We start from the raw sequence: 14,781 nt of genomic DNA on the forward strand, positions 1-14,781 counted from the left end.
TATAGATTATCAGTCCTAAAAAATATGGTCATGATCTCATGTTGAGAGGCTGGGTTTTCAAACATAACATCCAAAACCCTTTAACAGATGTTCAAGACTAAAATATGTTAAGAGCAGTTAATCCTCAGTTAGCATGTTTTAGGTATTAGCTGCTTTTCTTTTTAAGCAGGAGTTAGTGATCTGCTTTATATTTCATTTCTTTTACTCTCATGTTGAAAAATACTGGGATTTGTTAATTCTCTTTATTTAAAAAAATCCACACCCTGAAATTGTTTGAAGTATGCAGTGTCTGATTAAGATACAGAGATATGAACAAGCATATAATATAGCCTACATTGTTTTTCCTGTTTAAAATTCAAAAAAAGAATAGAGTGGATTTTTAAGAGTGATCATCAGATGAAAGGCAATAGGTAAAATAAATGAAGTGTGTGTTAATCTTATTTACAAATAAAAGTAACATTTATGATATTCTTTTTATGATTAGTAGGCCCTTAGTCTGTAATCCTAAACATAGGGAGTAATGCCTATTGGATGCAGTGGGACTTACTGAGTAAACATGCTTAGGACTGTGCTGTTACTACTAAAACGTAAAACTTTTAATGAATATATAAACATGTCCATAAATTGCCATGATAATTATGCATTGCATCCCAGAGACATGCATGCGTTGTTTCTTGAATGGATAGGATTGCAACTGTGCACACTGATTTTGTGCCAATGCAAGGGTTAGCCCATTGAGTGCTTCCAGCATCTCCATCTGTATATGGAGCTGTCCTGACAATGTACTGTAGTCAGTTGGAGAACCTGACAGCTGGAGAACCTGGAGAACACACAGACACGTGGATTGAAGCCAGAATCTTCAATGCTACGACAAGATACAACATATAATAACTTCTTGGAAGTGTATCATTGAGTTCAACAGGACTTACTCCCAGGTAAATGCGTAAGCATGCTTATTAGCGAATAAGCTACACTGAATTATGTGGGACTTCATTCAGAGTAAACATGCAAAGTTAGAGTAGTTGTGCTCTTCATTTAACACATACAGTTTATAATTCAGTGTTTTCACTTCATGGACAACTCCATTTTTTAAACACATTTGTTTAGAGGTGAGCTCCCCGATTGCAATGGAACCCTAAGCATATATAGCGTGAGGGTAACTAGGCATGGAGTTACAAGTACAGATCATGATCCTCAAATAATTTCAATATACATTCCATTTATTTTCTGAAATTGTGAGAATGCATACGTGTAAAGATTTCAGCTGCTTAAGTACTCACTAAGCGAACCGGAACAACTCTTAAGATTTACATATGTAACTTTTTTATGTATTCCAACTGTGTATTGAAAAACACAGAGTGTACCAAGAACACTAATTACTATCAGTGCTTTGAATTTCTTTTCTGAACCATGTTTTGAGGTTTTGAGGTTTATTCTTATTAAAATATCGCACAATAAATTCCCCAAACAAGACTGTTGTTAAAATATTTCCTACATTCAACCATATGCCTTTCTCAAACTGTAATTATCTGCATGGATGTTTAATATCATTTATGCAACTTTCAAGCTAGCTTTTGTTTCATTAAAAAAATCAAAACCAACAGCCTGCCAATTCATTGTAAGATTAATATGAAATAAAAAATACAGTACCTGATGTATGCCGTTGTTTATCCAATAGCCACCCTTTCTGCAACTGAATTTCACTCTGCCAGAGCTTCTGCATTAAATGCCTTCATCTCCTTAAAAAAAAAAAAGTATGTCAGCACAAGCCCAGGCAAAATTCAAATCCAGGAAAATAAAATTAAGCACGCAGATCAAAGGGAGACGAGCAGTGCCTGTAATCTGATCAGTGATCTGTTGCCATACATCAAAGGCAGTGCTTGGGAGACTGGAGAGAAGGAACTTTCTTTATAGCAGGTAGTTGTGCTCCATTCTCTGCCTTTCTCTTGTCTCAAATATGGTTAATAAAAAGTCATCGCTATAAGCCCACCTACCCTCCTTTTTTGTTGTGAGGAGGGGAAAAACATGATTCTTGGAGCTGAATGGCTGGATCTGTAGTCCTCTCTCTCTCTCTCTCTCTCTCTCTCTCTCTCTTTTCTTTTTGTTCCCAAGCTGTGCTCGTTGTGGATTGTGTGTTGGAAGCTTTCCCCAGTGCCAGCGGGTTCCGCTTTATGCCTTTCATCTTGCTGAGCTGATCCCATGACATCATTCAATGCTGTGGGACTGGTTGGAGAGCTATAATACAGCCTGTGGGGAAACACAGCTGAACTGCAACAAGAGTCTGTGCAGTTTTTAATTGAGTTAGCTGTCGTAAACAGTGCAAGAATGTCCTTCAAAAGTTTCTGTTATTTGGAATTTTCATATGAAGTCACGAAAGAGGCAGTGCATTTTACATGTCCTTGTGTAATAAAGTTATCGGATAATCTTCAAGTAAGGGTATCTTCCAGCATTGTGACTGACCAAAATCAAAATTTCCCACACGGGCTTAAATGATAAACTTGTAGGATGATTTGTAACAGCTGCCAATAAATTACCATTGAAACCACCAAAAGAAAGAACAGATTCCCACACTCAATTCCAGTACCAAAGAGGCTTTAGAGAAAAATGTCCTAATAAGTCTACAAATTTTTAAGCAACTTGAATTCAGTTGGACACCAGTGTGTTCTGAATAATAATAATAATAATAATAATAATTTTTTATTTATACCCCGCCCTCCCCAGCCAAGGCCGGGCTCAGAGCGGCTTACAAGCAATAATAAAAACAAGATGAGTGATTACAACTTAAAAACAAAATAAAATACAACATTAAAATAATGGAACATTAAAATATTAAAATGGAGCCTCATTGCAGGAGAAGGAAAAGAAAAAAGAAAAAGGGGGCGGAGGGAATCAAATTGGCTCCAATCCAAAGGCCAGGCGGAACAACTCTGTCTTACAGGCCCTGCGGAAAGAGATCAGATCCTGCAGGGCCCTGGTCTCATGAGACAGAGCGTTCCACCAAGTTGGGGCCAGTGCTGAAAAGGCCCTGGCTCTGGTTGAAGCCAATCTAACTTCCTTAGGGCCTGGGACCACTAGGGTGTTGTTATTTATGGACCTTGAGGCTCTCCGTGGGGCATACCAGGCGAGGCGGTCCCGTAGGTACGAGGGTCCTAGGCCGTGAAGGGCTTTAAAGGTCAAAAGCAGCACCTTAAATCTGACCCTGTACTCCACCGGGAGCCAGTGCAGCTTGAAAAGCACTGGATGAATATGCTCCCATGGCAGAGACCCTGTGAGGAGCCTCGCTGCAGCATTCTGTACCCGCTGGAGTTTCTGGGACAGCTTCAAGGGCAGCCCCGCGTAGAGCGAGTTACAGTAGTCAAGCCTGGAGATGACTGTCGCATGGATCACTGTGGCCAGGTCGGGGCGGGAAAGGTAAGGGACCAACTGCTTGATGCGGCGAAGGTGGAAAAATGTCGCCTTGGCTGTTGCTGTGACTTGCGCCTCCATGGAAAGGGAGGCGTCAAGGATTACACCCAAACTCTTAACGGAAGGTAATGGCACTAATTGGGCCCCCGCAAGAGAAGGGAGTTGGTCCCTCATCCCCATGCTATCCCGACCTAGCCATAGGACCTCTGTCTTTGAAGGATTTAGTTTCAATCGGCTCCCACGAAACCATCCAGCCACAGCTTCCAAGCATCTGGTCAGTGTGTAAGGGGCTGAGTTGGTGTGGCCATCCATCAGTAGATAGAGCTGAGTGTCATCAGCATATTGATGACAGCCCAGCCCAAAGCTCCGGATAATCTGAGCAAGGGGGCGCATAAAGATGTTAAAAAGCATTGGGGAGAGAATTGCGCCCTGCGGCACTCCACACACCAAGGAGTGGCGTGACGACATTTCCCTCCCTAGTGCCACCCTCTGTCCCCGACCAGAGATAAAAGAGCACAACCAGTTACGGGCTATGCCCTGTATCCCCACGTCTGCAAGGCGATGGTCCAGAAGATCATGATCGACCATGTCAAAAGCTGCTGACAAATCTAAAAGGATCAGCAGTCCTGACCCGCCTCGATCCAGTTGTCTACGGATATCATCTGTTAGGGCAACCAGAGCCGTCTCCGTCCCAAAACCAGGACGGAAACCGGACTGAAATGGATCTAATGCCGATGTTTCCTCCAGAAACCTACCAAGCTGTTCAGCAACCGCTCTCTCAATTACCTTACCCAGGTATGGAAGATTTGAAACTGGGCGGTAATTGGATAGGTCTAAGGGATCTAATGAAGTTTTCTTTAAGAGTGGACGCACCACTGCTTCCTTCAGTTCCCCTGGGAATGTCCCCGTGTCAAGGGACAAATTGATAATTTCAACCAGGGGGGTCCGCGCAACATCTGGACACTCCCTAATCAGCCAAGACGGGCACGGATCAAGGAGGCAGGTGGTGGGCCTACCAACTTGGAGGAATCTATCCACATCAGTAGGGAGTATCCGATCGAAATGGTCCAATGAATGGGGGGAGGAAAAACATAGTCCAAGCCTGTGCACGTTTACTCAGAAGTTAGTTCCGCTGATTTAAATGGGACTTCCTGATAAGTAAATCTGCATACTCTCACAGGATTAATGTGAACTGGATGAACTATGACAGTAAGAGGGAGCCTTTGGAGACAATTGCATTGCTTTGCTCATCATGGCTACTGGTACCTTGTGCAACACTGTTAAGTACGGTACTTCTGTATCCCTTAATCTGTTCTTCTTTCTTCTGGTCTTGCTGGATGCTGATTTCTTTCCTCTGTTGTCTGGAGTAGAAATTTCACACCTCTTCTGGCTTGGAGAGCTGCAAAGTCTTCCTTTGCATCAGGAGTGGTGCATTGATGGGAAAATACTAGTATGCTTATGAGAAAGCACAGGGACAGGAAGCACATGTCGTCACCAAAGTTACTCAAAGCTCCACCTTCTCAACCACCAACACCACCACACACCTGTGCCCATTTTTCATTACTGGGGGAAATAAATTATGTGAGCAATGCATCTCTACTCACACAGTGAACATGTGAGGGTCTAGATTTACCTTGTGCAACCTAATCCACCCCCAGATGTGTTGGACTACAACTCCCATCAACCAAGCCAGTACAACTGGACTAGCTGTGGTGAATGGGAGTCGTAGACCAAAACACCCAGAAGGAACCAAGTTGGAGAAGGCTGATCCAGCTAAACAAAGCATTGTCATTAGCAAGGCACAGGTCCTGGTACAAATCTATGGTCCTGTTGACTAGGTGATTTGAATGTGGGGCCCTCTTCACTGAACTGCAGTCCGTGTCATCTTGTAAGTAGGAGAACAAAAGGTCAAGAGCTAGTCTTGGTCTGGAGCTGGAAGCTGGAAAGAGACAGAGGCTAAACTTTGCTCCCCCCCAAAAAAACAACAACAACAGTAGGGAGCAAGCAAGATTAGTTAGTTAGTTAGTTAGTTAGTTAGTTAATTTATTTATTTATTTATTTATTCGGTCAGTCCTTCCATCTTATTCTCACATTATATATGTGTGTAAATAAAGCCATATATCCTAAAGATGCCCCAGTCTCCAGTGACCTTTATTCCAAGGAAATCAAACCCTGAGTAAGTGCTGGCAACCCTGGAATCTCTCACAGCTCAGGGATTGGGGTGCATGCAACAATACTATATCTTGGAACCACTCAATGAAAGTGACTGGCAATAGATTCAGGACAGACATGAGAAAGTACTTCTTTACTCAACACGTAATGACTTTATGGAATTTGCTGCCACAAAATGTGATGATGGCCACTGGCTTAGATGGCTTTAAAGGGCAACTAGACACATTCTTGAGGGATTTGACTACCACTGGCTATGAGTCATGTCAATATGTAGCCTCTAAGTTCAGCAGTATGCCACCACAAATTAGCTTCTGGGGAGCAGCCATGGGAGCACTGTGAGCTTCCTAGTTGGCCATTTGGACTAGGATCTTTGGTTTGGTTCAGTGGAATTCTTATTGTGTCCTGATCTACTTGCAGGGAGGGTCGGATAGATAAGAGCCAGTGTGGTGTAGTGGTTAAGAGCGGTGGACTTGTAATCTGGTGAACCGGGTTTGAGTCTCTGCTCCTCCACATGCAGCTGCTGAGTGACCTTGGGCTAGTCACACTTCTCTGAAGTCTCTCAGCCCCACTCACCTCACAGAGTGATTGTTGTGGGGGAGGAAAAAAGAGCCAGTGTGGTGTAGTGGTTAAGAGCGGTAGTCACGTAATCTGGGGAACCGGTTTCGCGTCTCTGCTCCTCCACATGCAGCTGCTGGGTGACCTTGGGCCAGTCACACTTCTTAGAAGTCTCTCAGCCCCACTCACCTCACAGAGTGTTTGTTGTGGGGGAAGAAGGGAAAGGAGACTGTTAGCCGCTTTGAGACTCCTTGAAGGGAGTGAAAGGCGGGATATCAAATCCAAACTCCTCTTCTTCATATTCAGAACTTTTATATTTTGCACTAATAATGCACAAATAAAACATACAAACATATATAGTGCAAAACATGCTTTATCTGACCTTGATATCTGAGTGGTTATATAATTGGGATTTTGATTTTGAAAAGGATATGATCGTAGGAAGAAATAACTTTGTAAGTATGAGATGGGGAACTTGTGGTTTTTCAGATATTGATGAGCTCCAAGTCCCATCAGCCCCAACCAACACTTCAAATGATCAGGAATGGTGTGAGTTGTAATCCAATACCGCTACAGTGGGAAGGTAAATGACATTTCTGTGTGCTCTGGCTTCCATCACGGTGCACCGTTGTGCCAGAAGTGGTTTAGTCATGCTGGCCACATGCCCCAGAAAGCTGTCTGTGGACAAACGCCAGCTCCCTCAGCCTGAAGTGAGATGAGCGCCGCACCCCATAGTCACCTTTGGCTAGACTTAACCGTCCAGGGTCCTTTACCTTTACCTTAATCCAATAACATCTGGAGAGCCAAAGGCTCCCCAATAATTGTAAGCAAAAACCATATGTATAAGTAGGTGTGGTTATGAGCCTAGTAAGGACAGTAATTTCACCCCGTTGATAATGTTGCATTTCGCAGCTTTATTTTATTTTATTTATTAAATTTTTCAGTCACTTTATCTTGCCAAGGTTAATCCAAAGCGACTTACAACCATCCAAACAGACCACAAACCCCACATAATAATAATAATAATATAATAATAATAATAATTTATTATTTGTACCCCGCCCATCTGGCTGGGTTTCCCCAGCCACTCTGGGCGGCTTCCACAGAAACCAAAAAACACTAAAATATCATACATTAAAAGCTTCCCTGAATAGGGCCGCCTTAAGATGTCTTCTGAATGTCAGGTAGTTGTCCATCACCTTGACATCCGATGGGAGGGCATTCCACAGGGCGGGCGCCACCACCGAAAAGGCCCTCTGTCTGCCTGTAGCTTCGCTTCTCGCAATGAGGGAACTGCCAGAAGGCCCTCGGCGCTGGACCTCAGTGTCCGGGCAGAATGATGGGGGTGGAGACGCTCCTTCAGGTATACATAAATACATTAAAACCAAGAGGAAAGAGAAATACATTAAAAACACCCACTTCTAAAAGGCCACATATAGTTAAAGGCCAGAGGCCTGGTTATAAATGAAGGGCTTTGCCTGTGTGAATCTGTTCTGGGTTTTTTTTTTGAATTGGCTGTGGATAAGTATTTGTTCTTGAGAACTGGGATATGCTAATAAAACACCACCATGATGTGGATGAGCTGCCATGTGGGTGAAGAGGGAATGGGAAAACCTGGGCACTAATTCTTGAAGTTCAAAGTTCTTATAACAACCAGCTTGAATGGAAAGGGAGAGCAAGAGTACAGTGGTACCTCGGGTTACAGACGCTTCAGGTTACAGACGCTTTAGGTTACAGACTCCGCTAACCCAGCTATAGTACCTTGGGTTAAGAACTTTGCTTCAGGATGAGAACAGAAATCGCACAGCGGCGGCAGCGGGTGGCCCCATTAGCTAAAGTGGTACCTCAGGTTAAGGACAGTTTCAGGTTAAGAACGGACCTCTGGAACGAATTAAGTTCTTAACCTGAGGTACCACTGTAAAATGGAGCTGGTCTTTCAGCTGAGATAATACTGTTGCTGCTACTGCTGCTACTGCTACTGCTGCTGCTACTACTATTACTACTAATATCCCCCCACATCTGGCTGGGTTTCCCCAGCCACTCTGGGCAGCTTCCAGCACTTTCCCCTTATCCCATTCTCAAGGCCAACTGGTTGGAATGGCTGCATCTAGGTGTCAGCTGAGGGAGAAATGAGCCCAATGGAGCTGGTTGCCCAGCTGAGCCAATGCAGCGGTCCTCCTCCTGCTCCCCATTTCTCTGTCTAGTGCAGCCTGACTGAGATCTTCTGGAGTCAAAAGACCATAAACGACGTTGATTGTTTCCAGCCTCCTGGTGGCCTAGCCTTGACTCCTGTGTTGTGTGAACTTTTATATGACCTCAAAAGTCTCCCCCACCCCCCGCTATGAATTCTTTATACAGAGGAGTGGCTTTAATATAACTCTTGATAGAGGCTCATAAAATTTTTATATGCTTTATTTTTTCCATGTGTGTATCAATGGAAACACTATATATTTTAGAATTAATATGGTCTCTATTAAACTTAGATTGTAAACAGGCTTATTTTTAAATAGCTTGAACTAAAATGTAATCAGTATCTCATTTATTTTCTTTTTAAAAACTGGGGCACGATCCTGCCAGAGATAAGCACTGTTAAGATACAACGACTTTAGCGGATGTGCTAAGAATCTTCTTAGATCTCTCCCACTGAAATAATAGACTTCAACGTGGTATATTTTTGTCAGTTTTTTGTTTTGTTTTTATACACTTTGCACTTGACTTGCTCATATCTATTTTAGTCTAAATGTGCTTGTACCTTATAATAATTCCACACAGTACAGCTATGAGAAACCTGCAATTGACTACATGAAGTATAATAATACAACTGAGAAAATTACAATTTGCCAGAGGTAATAATCTTGGAATTAAGTAAAAATCAAAGACCAGAACATTTCAAGTATTTTAATCTAAAACTTTAAGAGGGAAGGTGAAAATTACAATTTGAAAATTGTTAGTATTCCTAATAATACTGCACGCTTACAGAATGGTTTAAAAAGTATACATCTGGAGCCTGGCAGTCTAGCCAGCCCAGTTCCTTATTATCCTGTTTCTGTCCACTTGGCTTAAAGGTTATTAAATAATAAAAGGTTACTTTGCAGCTATATTTTTTGTCCAAACATCTATGAATACTTTCCAAAATGGGTCATGGCTATTTGTAACACATAGAGAAAGCTGTAACACACACAGAGAGAAATCTGAGATTACATGGTTTCCTGTAGATCTACATGCAGTTTGTAACATAGACTGAAACAAAATTGCAGGCGTTCGGAATCTTTCCCAGGATCTTTCTACCCAGTCATTCAAATCATATGCTGAGTGCATTTTAGCCTTTGCACAATTCTCCTGCAAAAGACAGTAAAGCGATAGTAGCACATTGTCCTCTCCTATCTAACTATCAAAGCCATTTATGGTCCTTTGATACTGTAACACAACATTTTGTATTTCTTCAGGCACATTAGTAAGATTACTGAGGTGGTCTTACTGAGTACTCCAATTATGCCAGCCCCTGGGAGGGAAGGGGCAGTGAAAGAAGATATGCTGGTGCATCAGCTGCCATATTCAGTACTCATCCAGTTTAGAAGGGGGAAACACAGCACGTGGAAAAGTCCCAAACAGTGCCCCATTCTGCTGGTTTGTCTTTGCCAGTGGAACAACTGCACTGGTAGGGTGTTCCACTGGCACATCTAGGATGTTCACCAGCATATCTGTCATGGTAGAAGCTTAACTGGCATTCTGCAGATGTTGTGGGACTTCTACCATATACCATTAACATTCAATTGGATTATCCTGATCATTTGGCTGCTGTGTTATCTATTCGTTTTTATACAGTAATAGCATAGGATCACAGCAAAGTGCCTTATACCAATTCAGACCATTGGTCTGTTTAGGTCAGTGTTGTCTACACTGCCTGGAATGCAGCTCTCCTGGGTTTAATACTGGGTACATTCTCAGTCCTTCCTGGAGATGCTGGGGATTGAAGCCTGGGACCTTCAGAATGCAAAGCAGATGCTCTACTATTGAGCTTATGGCCTTTTTGCTATTCTCTGCAAAGCAGAGAATTTAGAAAATCAAAGAAAAATCAGTGTAACCATTAAAAGTAAAGAACAAACAACAGAAGAGCAGACAATGGAATCCCCTTCCACAAGAGGCATTGATGGCCACCAACTTGGATAAGCTTTAAAAGAGGATTAGATAAATTCATGGATGATAGAGCTATCAATGGCTACTTTTAATTTTTGGCCCTACTCTTTCTAGGCAGAAGTCCATGCTATTACACTCCATGTCTGAGCGTTGAGGTTTGGTTTTCCCCAAGCTTTCTCTATGAAAGCCCATTCTTTAAAGCTGAATCAGAGCAGGTTTTCCATGGATTGACGTTTCCTCTGATTGAGATTTAAGAGCAGGTTTTCATGGGGAAAACCCCGGAGCAAAAGCAAAGGTGCTTGGACATGGAGTTTTAAATTGTCGGCCATGCCTGGAAAGAGCAGAGGAAATGAAAGTTTGGGTAAGCCCTACCCCTGATGGCTATGTTCTATATTCTATGTAACTGTCGGAGGCAGTATTCTTCTGAATACTAGTTGATAGAAACCACAGGAGGGAAGAACACTGTTGTACTTTAATTCTGCTAGAGGGCTTCGCATAAGCATCTGGTTGGCCACTCTGAGAACAGGATGCTGGACTAGATGGACCATGGGCCTGATCCAGCAGCCTCTTCTTATGTTCTTAAATTCCCAGATTTCCTTCATGGGAAGCCCAACATATTGTTCAGATTTAGCATTGTGAAACAACCTGAAAGGAACTGAAACAAAAACTTTGCTTTGGCCTGGTTTGACCTCTTGATGAATGAGTGTAGCTGATGAAGTTGGTAAAAGGCATTGTTGGCCACCACTGCTACCTGTATATTCATAAACAGAGATGAATCCCTGAAAAAAACCCAAGTGAAAATCTGATGTTTCAATAGGAGGACAACTTATCCATAACAAGCTCAATACCTCAAAGGAGGTCATCTAATGCAACTCCCTATTCAATGGAGGATCAAAAATGCAGGCTGCAATTGCAGTAGCCCTGACAGATGGCTATCCATCTTTTGGTTAGATGCCTTCAGCACAGCCATCTCCCTCTCAAGGCAATCTGTTCCATTGTCAAATGGCTCTGATCACTTAACCTTCCCTCCCACCCAAGGGCTGTAGATGTTGTTGGCCAATGGTTAGTGATGGGAGTTTTATTTCAACAATATCTAGAAGGCCACAGGTTCCACACCTCTGGTTTACAGCATGCAGTAGAAATAGAATTTTGTTATGCTCATGGTCATCCTCAGTTACATCTAAAATGAAGCTAAGATGGGAAAACACAAGGAAACTCTCTTACAACTTCATATCTGATAGTGTTTCAAGAGGCTCTGTACTAGCATGCAAAACTTCAATAATGTAACATTCTTTCTGGAGACTTTGGTGCAATTGAGTTCATAAACTGACGTCCTCAGGCTATTGGCGTTAGATCAACAGTGTCTATTAATATAACAAACAGAGAACGAGCTAGGTTTAAGTTTTTGAAGATGACTTATTGAGTAGCAGCAGACTGCTGAATTTTTAGTGCAAGACACTGCTCTTGTCACCATTTCAGAGCATCAGCATTTGGTACAGAGTTATGTTATTCTTTTTGTTCAAAGGTAGAATATGCCAGTGAAGAAAATGGAAAGGAACTTGGAACTTGGAATGCTTTTCTAATGTCTTTCTTCTTATAGACAAGTTTCACTGTTCGCCTTTGAACAGTTCATGGTAGGGAACAAAACTCATGAGCAGAAGGCTGTTGTCCTCATGTCCTGCTTACAGGCTTCCCATAGGCACTTGGTTGGGCAATCCACTAAGCAGGGTGCTGGACTCTGGGCTTTTGATCTGATCAAGCAGGGCTCTTCTGATGTTCTGATGTTCTTCATGCTTATAATAACATTCCTTAACAAATTAATGCCTTTACTTACACAAATATGCTTTACCATGATAGAATTGACTATTTTTCATTGATTGAGCTTGGCTGGATGCAGCCAATGTGCTATATAATTTCTCTTTTACGTTGTGGTAGAAGTTTCAACCCTGTAGTGTTCATGGGAATGTTCATATAACCTCTAAAAATGCCAAGTAAGAAGACAATAAGCAGCCATGCTTGTGCTGGCACTTACTATCTGTTTTCTTTCCCCCCAGACACCTGGTACTCTTCTGGCTTTGGTCTAAAGAACTACAAAGAGGTACTTGCTGTACACATTAAATTTATCTTGTTATCTATTTTGTCTGATATGTGTCCTAATTTTTGCTGAAGGTTTACTGCTCTCTTTTAAAAAGTGAATAAGCTCCCATCTCCTCAGCTTAGTCCCCCAGAGAGGTGGAATGGCCAAGATCCTTGGTAGTGCTAACTCTACATTAGGGGTGGGGAGCCTTAGGCTTGGGGGCCAAATGCCTCCAGGTCTCTCACTGATCCTCAGGACTCTTCCAGGCTACACCTCCTCTCACAGACCCTGCTTTGCACCCCAAGTATTCTAGTCTAACTCAGTGTTTCCCAAACTTCAGTCTTCAGCCATTTTTGAACTACAGTTCCCATCATACCTGACCACTGGTCCTGCTAGCTAGAGATGATGGACTCCATTTCCTCAGGGTCTTGCAAAGAACAATGTCAAACAAAAATTGATCATCTTCTTCTACCAGGCCACAATAGAAAGTGTCCTTTCATACTGTATAACAGTGTGGTACACTGGTTTGACAGCCACAGACAGGAAGTCCCTACAGAGGGTGGCGAATACAGCACATGACATCATGGGCTGTCCTCGGAGTTCATTAGATGACATTGTGGGAGACCGCTACCTCAGGAGACTGAGGAAAATACTTAGGGACGACTCACACCCTGGCCAGCACTTCTTTAATCTCCTACCTTTGGGCAGTATAGTCAACCACACCAACAGGTTAAAGAACAGTTTTTATCCGTGTGCTGTTGGGCTGCTGAATGGAAAAAAATAGTGGTGTAATTGACTTCTGACAAGCACACAGAGCGCGAACAAGATTGAGTGTATGGGGGGGGCGTTTAATTTCACTGCACACAGGTGGTGAGGTGACAATAAAGGTTTCTTCTTCTTCTTCTTCTTCTTCTTCTTCTTTGTAGTCCAACAACAGCTGGAGACCCAAGTTTAGCTGGAATGTGTCCTTGAACTCTGATAATGCCTCTTCCTTGTCCAGATCAAGGACAGAGAGAGTTGTGTTGAGTAGAAACTAGACAACATTACAAAAGGGAGACTTTTGCTGCTCTGTCCACTTTTGATTCAGGCCCTGCCCATCACTGGCATGTGGCCCTCGGAAGTTTGCCCAGGAGGAAATGTGGCCCTTGCATTGAAAAAGGTTCCCAGGCAGGGTGCTGTGACTGTAAATAAGCAACTGGGATTCGCTACAATGGCCTTTTGACATTGCATTGGCAGAAACGGGACTGTGATGCAACACTTCCAAGAACAAATAAGCTAACAGTAAAAGTAGAGGCGGCATGAAAGGCAGCTTACACAGCTGAGAGCTGAGTACACAGGAAGGCACGATTTGGGGACAGGGACCGGATGGAACATTTTGGCCTCCGTGCTGCCATCTATGTTTACAGAAATGTCTCCACAGGAAAGGAGACTGTTTTTTCTTCTTCTTCCTCTTCAACCCAAGCAAGCAAGCTGGGATTCTCTGATGGCATTATCTGAGTTTGCAATTTGCAGGATAGATCATGGCAGTACACATCTCAGATCCCCTGTCTCCATTCTGTCAAGTTATTTTCTTAACCACAACCTTTCACAGAAACTAAGTATTAAAATATACATGTTATTTACTTCCCTTTAATTCAAGATGACTTATAATTAAAGTTAATGATGCTGTTCTTTGATACCTTGTGGGAAGATATTTAAGATTCCATGACAGAGGTGCACAGGCAGAACCTTTTCTGCGTGTTTGAATGGCAGCCAAGGAATTTGTTAACTATCTATCTGAAGTGTTTTAACTGACCAAAAGAAAATATCGGTAGCTGATACTGCTTGCAGCTTGGAGTTCATTGATATTCATCCTCCTCTCTGAAAAGATGCTTATGCAGTCAACTGTAGAAAATGATAGCATCTAGCAGTCATTAAGGATGAACGGCTACAACTGGAGTGAACATATTCAAAGCAATATTCCAGTTTTAGAGGAATTGTGTTTCTTCTAATGAACGGCTTATTGTAGAAGTCACTCATAGAGTTAAGTTGATCATTTTGGATGCCAGGTCTATAATATCCCTTTTGAGGTGAGACCATCAGACCTGTATTCCAAGAGTGATTCGCCTTGCAAAGCAGGGGGATGTGAAATACAACAAAAGATTTTGCAAAATGAATGAGCTGGGGACTTCCGGCGAGGCAGCATGGTGGCTGCAACAGCAGAAAAGAGCTCCTGAAGCCAGCCAGAGTAAAAGGCTCTGTCTGGCCACCCCCGGGCTCCCAGGACTGCAGCCGCCAGCACCGCCAGCGGAGAGGAATCGGGGGTGCCCAGGCATCTATCAAAGGAGCCAAAACACCCCCCCACGACTGAGATTGAGCCGGAAAGGCACCCAACCACCCCCCCAACAGCAGAGAGGAGCTCTAAAACTAGGAGCAAAGAGGGAGAAAGAAGGGGG

The 14,781-nt window shown here is 42.9% G+C and overlaps 1 protein-coding gene across 6 annotated transcripts in view; it reads right to left on the minus strand.

The window, feature by feature from the left end:
* Positions 1 to 2,146, minus strand: part of TNFRSF19 (TNF receptor superfamily member 19) — a 52,870-nt gene extending 50,724 nt beyond the window's left edge. For 2 of the 6 annotated variants that reach the window (XM_081197988.1, XM_081197991.1), the window contains exons 1-2: positions 1,995 to 2,146; positions 1,651 to 1,739 (exon numbers count right to left, since the gene is read on the minus strand). The gene's annotated coding sequence lies outside the window, so the exon portion shown is untranslated. Of the gene's footprint in view, positions 1 to 1,650; positions 1,951 to 1,994 lie in introns of those variants that run through there. The other 4 variants (XM_081197989.1, XM_081197993.1, XM_081197990.1 and 1 more) reach the window with 4 other exon arrangements.
* Positions 2,147 to 14,781: the final 12,635 nt, after the last annotated feature.

Source organism: Podarcis bocagei (assembly GCF_964188305.1).
Source record: "Podarcis bocagei genome assembly, chromosome: 6".
In the NCBI taxonomy this organism is placed as follows: domain Eukaryota; kingdom Metazoa; phylum Chordata; class Lepidosauria; order Squamata; family Lacertidae; genus Podarcis; species Podarcis bocagei.